The following is a 12022-nucleotide window of genomic DNA, read 5'->3' as shown; positions in this document are numbered from 1 at the left end:
ATTTGCAGTAGACCTAGAATCCAGTTTTAAAATCAGCAGGAAGCCTAAGCAGTCTCCCCCCCCCTCCCCATACTTTTAACAGGGCAATCCTGTGCAGGTCTGTATGAGGCTTTTTTCCAGAGAGGCATGCCCAGGATTGCAGCCCCAGGATTGCAGGAGGCGGCAGCAACAACAACAACAAGCAGCAGCAGCAGGTTTGCTCGGCAAGGGGAAAAAGCCCTGCAACTCCCAGGGAGCTGCTAGACCAGTCTAAGGCTTGGAGATGCTGGGAGTTGTAGGACTTTCTTCTTCCAAACACGAGAAGGGCCAGGAGGTGAGCTGGATCCAGGCACTCACCCGAGGAGAACTTTCTTTAAAGTAAGCACCCTGGAGACCTCGTGGCGCGCTGATCTCTCTCCCTTGTGCTCCCTCGTGCCGAGGCCCTGCATGGGAGCCTGTTTCCCCGGGAGAGCAGCCGTGAGGAGGCGGGGCAGCCGTTTGTGTTGTTGTCGTTGGGTTGCTGCTGCTGCTGCTGCTGCTGCTGCTGCTCCGTCTGGTCGTTGTTGGGTTGCTGCTGCTCTGGCTCTGCCTCCGGTCCTGCTGCTCCGCTTCCGCCCGGCTCCCCCTTCCACTCCCCAGCCGGCCGGGGCTTCTCAGGTGTTGCTAGGCTGCTGCTGCTGCAAGGCCTGCGCTGCCATCTTGGGGCAATTGCCGGGTCGCGCTGACAGGGAAGGAGGGGCAGCGGCAGCAGCCACATTTTGTGTATCCTGGACTGGGCAGCGAGCCCCCGGGCTGGCTCCTACTCCGGATAGCCCTCAAGACAGGAGGGAGGGGGGAGAGCGCCGCTACTGCGCATGCGATGTGTTATGAGGCCTCCATTGACTTTAATGGGGCAATTTTTTTATTATTAAAATTCAATGGAAGGGAATTTTAAAAAAAGAAAGGCCATTCCATCAACGAGATGGACTGGGGAACACGATCCCACCAATGGATTGGAGGGTAAGGGTCCCAATTCGGAGCTTTCCCTGCGCAAAAAAAAAGTCGCCAACCCCAGTTTTCAGTTTCACTTTTGAGTCAGAGAGGATTTTTTTACTTTCGTCCTTTCAACTGCCACCACCCCTTCAATATTTCACCAAACTTCTTGAAATTGCCAGGGTATGTAAAACCAGCATTTCTTTCTGGCAGGTCGTATTTTCAGAAAGATTGGTGAAACATTTTCCATTTTATGAACGCTAGAATGACCCACCCCCCAATTTACAGGGTAACATGGTGGAATGCTCTTTTTACTGATCGCCTATAACACAGGGGACACTACAGTGTCCCCTGTAATGTTAGGGATGAGATAACCCAGTGGGTTGAGAAGAAGTCAGTGGGGTGGTGAATCTAGCCTAGGTTTCAGTGAGAACCAGTTAGGACTCTAAAGGAGTTATCAAGGGGGTTGAGCCTAGGATTCAGCACCTTGGATAGCTCCTTTAGATTTTCCACCCCCTGACATCTGAGCTACCAGCCTTGTTTGGTAGAGTGGAACCTGACTCATAGATTAAAGCTGAAAATAAAGTAGGAAGAAAATGAAGCATTACCAGTCGATATATCAAGAGCTACTCAACCATTATGGAACATTGAAATGGAGCATTATATATTACGGTGCAGGCCTTCAGGTCCAGCGGACAAATCCAGCCCTCTATGGTTACAATCTGGACCCCAGGTGGACACACACCCTGCCCCTGACCCCACTCTCTTTCTTTAAACTATGAATTGTTTGGTGGTTAACCAGGTTTTGTCCAGATCCCAACCCCCCTTCTAAAAGCTTGAAATGCCTCTCCTAAGACTTTGTTAAGAGCTTTATGAAAAAGTATGCTGGATGTTTTAGTATTTTGGTCCTTCCCCCTTTCCCTTCATCCCTGCCCCTTTGGCCTTTCCCACCGCTGGAATGTGGCCTCTGGGGGCTTCTCCGAAATGGAATTTGATCATCGGGCCAAAACGTTCTACATCTCTGTTGTATTTCAATGCCACTGTATACTGGCATAATGATAGCACTTACAAAGTGGTGTGAACTTCTTCTTCTTATGTTACCCAATCAAACACCTTCTGCACAGTAGTAAACTGGTAATTTCTGGTTGGTTGGTTTTATGGCAAACTCTTCTAAACTCATGAAAAAGAAAAAGTTTATGGGTAGGCCATTTCTACTCTAAATATTTGTTGGAATAAAACCTATTACAAAGGGCAGTAAAATGGAAATTGGTTGGCATAAAACATTGTGAATCAGCCATGATATAAAGAGAGGCAGAACTCAGCTTTTGTACTGAAAGACGTTCAAGTCTGGATGCTGTTAGATTATAAATAGCAAATTCTGCCACCTAGTGGTTGCTGATGGCAGCAGAAGGCCAGAGTTTTGTTAGCCTGATTACCAGAATACACAGCAGCTCATCTGACTAATAGGAAGCAATCTTGTTTTTATGACATCAAGTGCACAGGTGGCACAGCCTAGAAGTTAATTGCTTTGGATTCAGTGAACTTTTCAGATGGTGAAACTGTAAACTGCCTTAAGGTAACAGAAACATATTTCACTGCCAACCCACTGCATAAATAGTGAAAAAGACTACAACTACAACATATTGTTAATGCATCTCTCAGGGAGGGGAGTTTTCCACCATGTTTAAAAGAAGCAGTGGTACGGCCACTTCTAAAAAAGCCCTCCCTGGATCCCCTGGACCTTAATAATTACAGACCGGTATCAAGTCTTCCATTTTTGGGCAAGGTGATTGAGAGGGCAGTTGCCTTCCAACTCCAAGCAGTCTTGGATGATACAGATTTTCTAGACCCATTTCAAACTTGCTTTAGGGCAGGATACGGAGTTGAGACAGCTATGGTCGCCTTAGTGGACGATCTCCGCATGAGCATTGACATGGGGAGTGTGTCCCTGCTGGTACTTTTGGACCTTTCAGCGGCTTTTGATACCATCGACCATGGTATCCTTCTGGAACACCTGAGGGCTTTAGGAATCGGGGGCACTGTGCTCCAGTGGTTCTGGTCCTACCTCTCAGGTAGATTCCAGATGGTGATGCTTGGGGATAGTTGCTCCTCAAAAAAGGAGCTGTTGTATGGCGTACCACAAGGTGCCATCCTATCCCCAATGCTGTTTAACATCTACATGAAACCGCTGGGAGAGATCATCCGGAGGCATGGGGCGGGGTGCTATTAGTATGCTGATGACACCCAAATATATTTCTCTATGCCTTCAATAACAGCAATAGCTAAGGATAGTGTGTCTCCTCTGAATGAATGCTTGGAGGCGGTAATGGGCTGGATGGGGAAAAACAAACTGAAGCTGAATCCAGACAAAACAGAGGTGCTTGCTGTCAAAGGCTCTGACCTAGGTTTGGAGGTGTGTCAGCCAGTTCTGGATGGGGTACACTCCCCCTGAAAGACTGTGTTCACAGTTTGGGGGTGCTCCTGGATCCGTCGCTCCAAATGACAGCCCAGATAGATGCGACGGCCAGGAGTGCCTACTATCAGCTTCAGCTGATACACCAGCTGCACCCCTTCTTAGAGTCAGAAGACCTAAAGACAGTACTGCACATGCTGGTAACCTCAAGGCTTGACTTCTGCAATGCGCTCTACATAGGGCTACCATTGTACCTAGTTCGGAATCTTCAACTAGTTCAAAATATGGCAGCCAGGTTGGTCACCAGTACATCTAGGGGTGAGCATATTACCCCAACATTAAAATCACTCCACTGGCTGCCAATTAGTTTCCGGGCAAAGTACAAAGTGTTGGTCATTCCCTTTAAAGCCCTAAATGGTTTGGGTCCAGGTTACCTGCGGGATTGCCTTCTCTCATATAGTCCGCCGCACACACTCAGGTCCTCTGGGGTGAACTTACTTCAGTCAGCTAAAACTAGGCTGACATCAGTTTCCCAGAGGACCTTTTCTTCTGTCGCTCCCAGATTGTGGAATGGCCTGCTGGAGGAGTTTTGTAAAATTAACTCTCTGTGTGATTTTAAGGCAGCCTTAAAGACTAGCCTTTTCCGGCAGGCCTATCCAGATAAATGTAAAATTATGAATTTTTAAGATGTATTGATTCCTGTTCTAATGTTGTTCCCCGCCTCGATCCAAAGGGAGAGGCGGGTAATAAATAAATATTATTATTATTATTATTATTATTATTATTATTATTATTATTATTATTATTATTAGACCCATTCTGGATCAGAGTGGCCAAGCAGTTGTTGACAGGAGACCTGTGAGTGCAACAGCACCCTGTACACTAGTTCCCCAGCAACTAGTGTACATAGCCATACTGTCTCTAATACTGGAGGTAGCATTAGAGGCTTATTGCCTCCGCTATTGGAGACAACATAGAGGCATGAGGACTAGAAGCCATTGATAGTTTTCTCCTCCATGAACCTGTCAACCCCCTCCCTTTCTCCCTCCCTCCCTTTAAGGCCATCCAAGTTGGTGGTCATCACAATGTCTTGGAGAAGCCATGTGTGAAAAAGTAAGTACACCCTTACTGCTTCCATAGGAATTAAGATGCTAAGTAGCAGACAGGTGCTGCTAATCAAATGCCCATGATTAATTGATCATCAGCAAGTACGACCACCTCTATAAAAGTCGTTTTTTCAGTTTGCTGGTCTGGAGCATTCAGGTGTGTGTTAACACAATGCCAAGGAGGAAAGACATCAGCAATGATCTTAGAGAAGCAATTGCTGCTGCCCATCAATCTGGGAAGGGTTATAAGGCCATTTCCAAACAATTTAAAGTCCATCATTCTACAGTGAGAAAGATGATTCAAAAGTGGAAAACATTCAAGACTGTTGCCAATCTTCCCAGGAGCGGACGTCCCAGCAAAATCACCCCAAGGTCAGACCGTGCAATGCTCAGAGAAATTGCAAAAAAACCAAGAGTTACATCTCAGACTCTACAGGCCTCAGTGATCATGTTAAAGTTCATGACAGTACAATTAGAAAAAGACTGAACAAGTATGGTTTGTTTGGAAGGGTTGCCAGGAGAAAGCCTCTTCTCTCTAAAAAGAATGTGGCAGCACGGCTTAGGTTTGCAAAGTTGAATCTGAACAAACCACAAGACTTCTGGAACGATGTCCTTTGGACAGACAAGACCAAAGTGGAGAAGTTTGGCCATAATGCACAGCGCCACATTTGGCAAAAACCAAACACAGCATATCAGCACGAACACCTCATACCAACTGTCAAGCACAGTGGTGGAGGGATGATGATGTGGGCTTGTTTTACAGGCACAGGACCTGGGAACCTTGCAGTCATTGAGTCAACCATGAACTCCTCTGTATACCAAAGTATTCTAGAGTCAAATGTGAGGCCATCTGTCCGACAGCTAAAACTTGGACAAAATTGGGTCATGCAACAGGACAATGATCCCAAGCACACCAGCAAATCTACAACAGAATGGCTGAAAAAGAAATAATCAAGGTGTTGCAATGGCCCAGTCAAAGTCCAGACCTCAACCCGATTGAAATACTGTGGCAGAACCTTAAGAGAGCTGTGCATAAACAAATGCCCTCAAACCTCAATGAACTGAAGCAACGTTGTAAAGAAGAGTGGGCCAAAATTCCTCCACAACGATGTGAGAGACTGATAAAGTCATACAGAAAACGATTACTTCAAGTTATTGCTGCTAAAGGTGGTTCTACAAGCTATTGAATCATAAGGTGTACTTACTTTTTCACACATGGCTTTTCCATTTTGGCTTTATTTCTGTTAAATAAATCATGACACGGTGTACTATGTCATGTGTTGTTGTTCATCTGAGGTTGTATTTACCTAATTTTTAGACCTGCTAAGAAACAGATTATTGTTATTATGTCCTGATATGTAAAATCATACAATTCCAAGAGGGTGTACTTTCTTTTTCACACGACTGTACATCTTTGGAACAGAATCTGTGCTGCTCCCTGTTTTTGATGTCCTGGTGTGTGTTTGTTGGGTATTTGCTTCCTTTCATGAACATTTGTAAAAAAAAGAAAAAGAAAAAAAACAAACCGTATAAAGCTCCCGTGAACTTCAAATACTCTGAATAAAGAAATTAAATTAAAAGTGTATGTTCACTCAGAAGGAAGTCCTAGTGAGTTCATAGCACCTTACATCCAAGTATGTTAAACTACATGTTATGTTCCAAATGTGTGTGTTTTTTAACTTAAAAATAAGTTTTGGATCCACAATCTGGATCAGGACCAAAGTGCATATTTTAAGCTCTTCTCCCACCCCTGGTCTCCCCACCAAATGCTCCCCTGCGTGCCAAACAGCAATGGTAAAATAAGTTCCCATTGGTGTAAATTGGATCTTTCTTTTCTTTTTTTACTATCGCTTTCTGGAAGATGGTGCATGATATCTGGGGAAAGTGGCTGGGGAAGGAAGGCTTGGACTTCCACTACCCACTCACTGTGGTCCCAATACAGCTTGGGGACCCACCCCCCAATAGTTACTTTAAAATAAACAACACCAACCCACCCCTAGATAGAACAAGATGCTACATATTTAATGGAACATGTAATTTGGTCCTAAATGTTTATGGCAGGAGTGGGCAACTTATGATTTGGCCTACAACTCCCACTAGCTCTCACCTTAGGCTGTGTTGGCTAAGGCTGTAGGCCAAAACATCTGGAGGGCCACAAGTTTCCCATCCCTGGTTTATAGGATTGTAGCTTTAGCCAGTGAGAGCAAGATGGTCCTTTTGTTCTTGGTTTGGAATTTGGATGGGAAAACTTTATTCATGGAAGAATGGTAAGGAAGAGCCATTTTGCAACCCAGTGTTCACTCTGCCTACAGGCAATGATTGATCACCTACAACAAAATATGAATAATGAATGGGATGTTGTCTGTTTGAGCAGTAGATGAAGAGCCTTCAGGCTGAAAAATGTCCACACACCCTATCTTGCATGGAGTGAGTAGAGAGACATGCTTCGGGGATGGCCAGCAAATGATTCATGATGGCAAAGAGAGAGGTAAATTGTTTGCCCAGAGAATTCCTAATGAATAATTCAGCCAACTCTGCATCGGTTTATAAGCATTCACCCAGTTGTCTTTTAATCACAACTTGTGATCACTTTTCTTATTTGCTGTCCCTCCACGTTCTAAATTCACTAGTCCAGTTTCAGAAGTTCTTTTTCCTCTGACAATAAATGTTCCAAGTTTAAAAACTTAAGCTCAACGCTTATATGCTGGAGTGACCATTTACACAAATGGATCATCAAAAAAGAAGACAAGAAAATAGGGATTTGCATATATTGTGCATAGGCTAATTTATGTGAATAGATAAAAAAATAAGAACAATTACTGTAATTTAAATAGAAATACAATGCAACTCACCATAGTAGGGAAGGCTGACGAGGTGACCTTGGGGCCTGCTCAGTCTGCAGTCAAGGTGCCAACTATTGATGGGCAACTTCAAGGCTGCTGCTGCTGTCTCTTCTTAGGGACCTTTATTTTGAAACTGGACTTGGAGTGGGCAGCCTGCCCACTGAGGCCCGCCTAGTGCCAACACTGTCATCTGTTTGGTGCCAGTTAAGACTGTTCTCTGCTCCCAGGCGTTTAATGGCATATGATGGGGGCACTTATGTCAGCTGTTTTGAACAGCTCTGTTACTGAAATGTACTGAAATTGGTTTTAGCTATTTAAATTGTTTAAAAATTGTGTACATTCAACAATCTTTAGACTTTGTTCATTATAATGTTCACAGATTGCATAACATTTTAATATTGTAGTTTGTATTTTTGTTGTTGTGAATTGTGAACTGCCCAGAAAGACTTGGCTATTGGGTAGTGTAGAAATGATATTATTATTATTATTATTATTATTATTATTATTATTATTAATAATAATAATAATAATAATAATAATATAAAGGACACACTTGCCATGAAGATAGATATCTGTCTGAATCTCAGTGCTCTTCAAATTAGAATTTCTTTAAATTTACTCCCTTCCCTTAGCTAATTTTCTAAGATGAGTGGCATTTAGGAAGCTGTATTATACCAAGTCAAGACCACTGGTGCATTTAGCTCAATAGTGCGCCTACAATGACTGGGACAGCTCTCTAGAGTTCAAACATTCGTCTTTCCCAGCCCTACTTGGAAATACCAGGGACTGAAGTGGCACTTTTTTTGCAGGCTCTCTACCATTGAATTATGGCCCTTTACCCATGTTCCCTTAATATGAGTAGGAAAGGATAAAAAGTTTCTCCATCTGAGCTATCAAAACTGTATCCTAGAAAAGAAAAACTCTACATGTTGGTTGCTTTTCTCTGTCATGTTCTTTTAAATGTATTACTGTGTTGGTCAGATATTGCCTTGGTAAATTCATGGGCAAAACTATCCTTATGCTTGGAGAAATACATGAAGAACTGCAGCCATAGGCATTCAGGGCTGTAAAATGTGGTATGACAGGGTCCTTGAGCATTTTCTTTTAAGGCACACCTTTATTTTCTGGTCATTACAACTTTCACTGCTGGCATTTCTATGAAGAGTTAAGGCATTCCAAGATTAATTCTTGGAAACACCTGAAACTATGCCATGGCCCATAGCCAATAATAATGAATAAGGAAGTTATGGTGGTATCTTTACCTCCATGTATGTGCAATACTATTAATATCCCTAAAGTATATGTTAGCTTATAATTTATAATGATGGAAAGCTTCTCCCCCTTCCTTAATAGGGTTGATACCTTCTTTCCTGGCAGGGCACTTTTGTCTTTAACAGTTCCATGACAGGAAATAAATCCAATAGATTATTATTATTATTATTATTATTATTATTATTATTATTATTATTAGCAGCAGCAGCAGCAGCAGCAGCAGCAGCAGCAGTAGTATCCCACCTTTTGCCCAGTGCTGGGCCTCAAAGGCAGCTTTACAAAATTAAAATATATACAGTTTAAACCTATAAATCATAATATACAAAAGTTAAAAAAATATAATTAAATACACTCCAATATTAAAACATTTAAAATGTTTAAAATACACATAACAATTTTAAGAGTCCTATGCATAGACAGAGGTCCAGACTATTCACCAAAGGCCTGACAGAACAAAAAAAGTTTTTGCCTGCCTCCAAAAGCACATCATGGAGGGAGCCAGTCTAGCTTCCTTGGGAAGGGAATTCCAGAGCCCTGGAGCAGCCACCAATAAGGCCCTCTCTGGCATTCCCACCAGACATGCTTGTGATGGTGGTGGGACTGAGAGAAGGGCCTTCCCTGAAGATTTCAAAGCAAAGGCAGGCTTGTAAGGGAGAATAGAGTTTTTCAGATAACCTGGACCCAAACCGTAGAGCTTTATAGGTCATAACCAGCACTTTGAATTGTGCCCGGAAACAGACTGGAAGCCAGTGGAGCTGTTTTGACAGGGGAGTTATATGCTCCCTGTAACCAGCCCTGGTCAATATTCTGGCTGTAGCTCATTGAAACAGCTGAACATTTCCGAACATTCTTTAAAGGCAGCCCCATGTAGAGCGCGTTATAGTAATCCAATCGGGATGTAATGAATAGGGCTGTGCACCAGCCCCCACTTCGGGTCGATCTGACCCTTCCCTGACCTGCTCCAGAACCAGATCCAGAGCGAGATCCGAAGGGTTGAATCAAGATTCGGGCCCCCCCTATTTTGCCCCCTTCCCCACTTACTTGCTTCCGTGGGGGGTGGCAGAGGCAGGTAAGTGGGGAAAGGGGACAAAATGGGGGCCGAATAAGCCCCCTCTCCCTTACCTGGCTCCCCCATCCGCTGCTGCATGGACCGTGGCAGTGGTGGGCAGTGAAGCCAGGTAAGCCCCCCTCCCTCTCACTTACCTGCATCTGTCGTGCTCCGGCGGCTGCTTCAACTGACGCCCAGGCCTCAAGCTGGAAGTAGGCCGCGGCCTGCTTCTGCTTTGAGGCCTGGGCCTCAGTTGAAGCCACCACCAGACCATGACAGAGGCAGGTAAGCCCCGCTCCCCCCCTTACCTGGCTCTGCCGCCATCACTATATGGATTGCGGTGGTGGCGCCGTCGCCAGGTAAGCCCCCTTCCCCCCACTTACCTGCATTCAGAGCTCCGGATCGAGGAGCAATCCACTTCGCCTCGATCTGCAGCACCCCTGACCCGATTCGGATCCGCCCTTAGCGGATGCGGATCGGGTCGCTCCGCTCCCGATTCGGGGATCTGAATCGGAGCAGAGCACAGCCCTAGTAACTAAGGCATGTGTCACTGTGGCCAGGTCCAACATCTCTAGGAATGGGCACAGCTTTAACTGTGCAGATGCGCTCGTGGCCACCGCTGAAACCTGGGCATCCAGGCTCAGGGCTGAATCCAAAAGTGTACCCAAGCTGTGGACCTGTGTCTTCAGAGGGAGTGTAACCCCATCCAGCACAAGCTGAATCCCTATTCCCTGATCTGCCTTTCAACTGAACATCTCTGTCTTGTCTGGATTAAGCTTCAGTTTGTTTGCCCTCATCCAGTCTGTTACTGCCAATAGACACCGGCTTAGCACCGAAACAGCTTCTTTGGAATTGAATGGAAAGGTATAGTAGAGTTGGGTGTCATCAGCGTACTGGTGGCACCATACCCCAAAACTCTCCCCGTGGTTTCATGTAGATGTTAAATAGCATGGGGGACAAAACAGAACCCCAAGGGTCTCCACAGGCCAAGGGCCAAGGAATCAAACAGCTTTTCCTATCACTTCAACTCCATGCTGGAAAAAATGGAACTTTCATTGATGTCTTGTGAGCTTGCTTGGTCCTAGCTGGGTTATAATATCAGAGCCACTGTTGGAGGTTGTCACCATTGGTGGGGTGCTGCTGAATGAGGGGTCTCCCCTTTGGGTTGCTGCTTAGGTGTGTAGTGGAATTTGCCTCTTTTTCTTCTGCCTCTGTAAGGGATGCTTGAAGAATTTAAGCTTTGCAAATTACAGTATGAACTCATCTGTTTTGAACCTCCCAGACTAAGGTGTAGCTTGGAACTTAAAGTGCAATCCTATACCTTTTTACTTAGGAGTAAGCCCCACTGAGTTCAATAAGACTTACTCCCAGGTAAGTGTCTATAGGATTGCACTGGCTTTTTGCACTCCCCAAATGTTCTAACATAGTTTTTTTAAAAAGTATCAAAGTACATTTACATTTTGTTTTAAAATACCTATTTCAATGTGAATTTTCTTGTAATTTGGGGGTGGGGCAGATTAATATGAAATGAGGCAGGACAGAAATATGGGTAAATATGTGCAAAAGAGGGGAATGCTGGGAATTAAAGGATTTCCCCCTGTCTAATCATGCATACGATTGCAGGGTCTTTAGGGGTGGGGTGGTTGTCAGTGTCCTATACTCCTTTGGTCTTAATGGAGATTTTCCTAGTTAACCCAGGCCATAGCTAGACCTAAGGTTTATCCCTGAATCGTCCAGGGGTCAAACCTGTTCATCTAGGTGACACACAGGGGATCCAGTGCTCAGGCAGGGGCGAACCCTGGACGATCCCAGGATAAACCTTAGGTCTAGCTGTGGCCTAGTTTCTTTTGGCTCTTTCTGGGTCTGGAGTGTTTTTGACTGCTTTAATGGGGTGTCCCAATACTTTTGGAATATTGGCTGTCAGAGTGGGGAATGAGGTGTTTTTTTACTTAAATATGTGCTGTGTTTTATTATCCCTTTATTATTTCTTGAAATGTTTGTACTGAAAGAATATATTGATTTTATGTCTATGAATTCTGCATTACATTTATTAATTGAATTCCTTATTTCATGTTTCTCCCTAGGTATTGAATTAAATTAAAATTTATTGATAGGCTATTTCAATTTTTTAAAGGTAACTTTTCATATTATTTGGATTGATATGTTTGATATGATTATATTTGATGTGGTATGTTTTTGGCATCCCTCATAAATGATCTAAAGAAATGGGGAGGGGTACGACCCTCACGGCTCACTATACAATCTGGCCTGTAGAAAATTACTCCCTAATTTAAAATATAGCAAAGAGATCCTAAGTAAAAATCTTTCTTAACGAAGCTAAGCCTGAGCTAGTCAGTGGGTTGGATTCAGACTTAGTCATACTTAGAGA

Source organism: Elgaria multicarinata, chromosome 5 (assembly GCF_023053635.1).
Source record: "Elgaria multicarinata webbii isolate HBS135686 ecotype San Diego chromosome 5, rElgMul1.1.pri, whole genome shotgun sequence".
Classification (NCBI taxonomy): domain Eukaryota; kingdom Metazoa; phylum Chordata; class Lepidosauria; order Squamata; family Anguidae; genus Elgaria; species Elgaria multicarinata.
The sequence above is the reverse complement of the archived record's forward strand: the minus strand, read 5'-3'. Positions refer to the sequence as shown.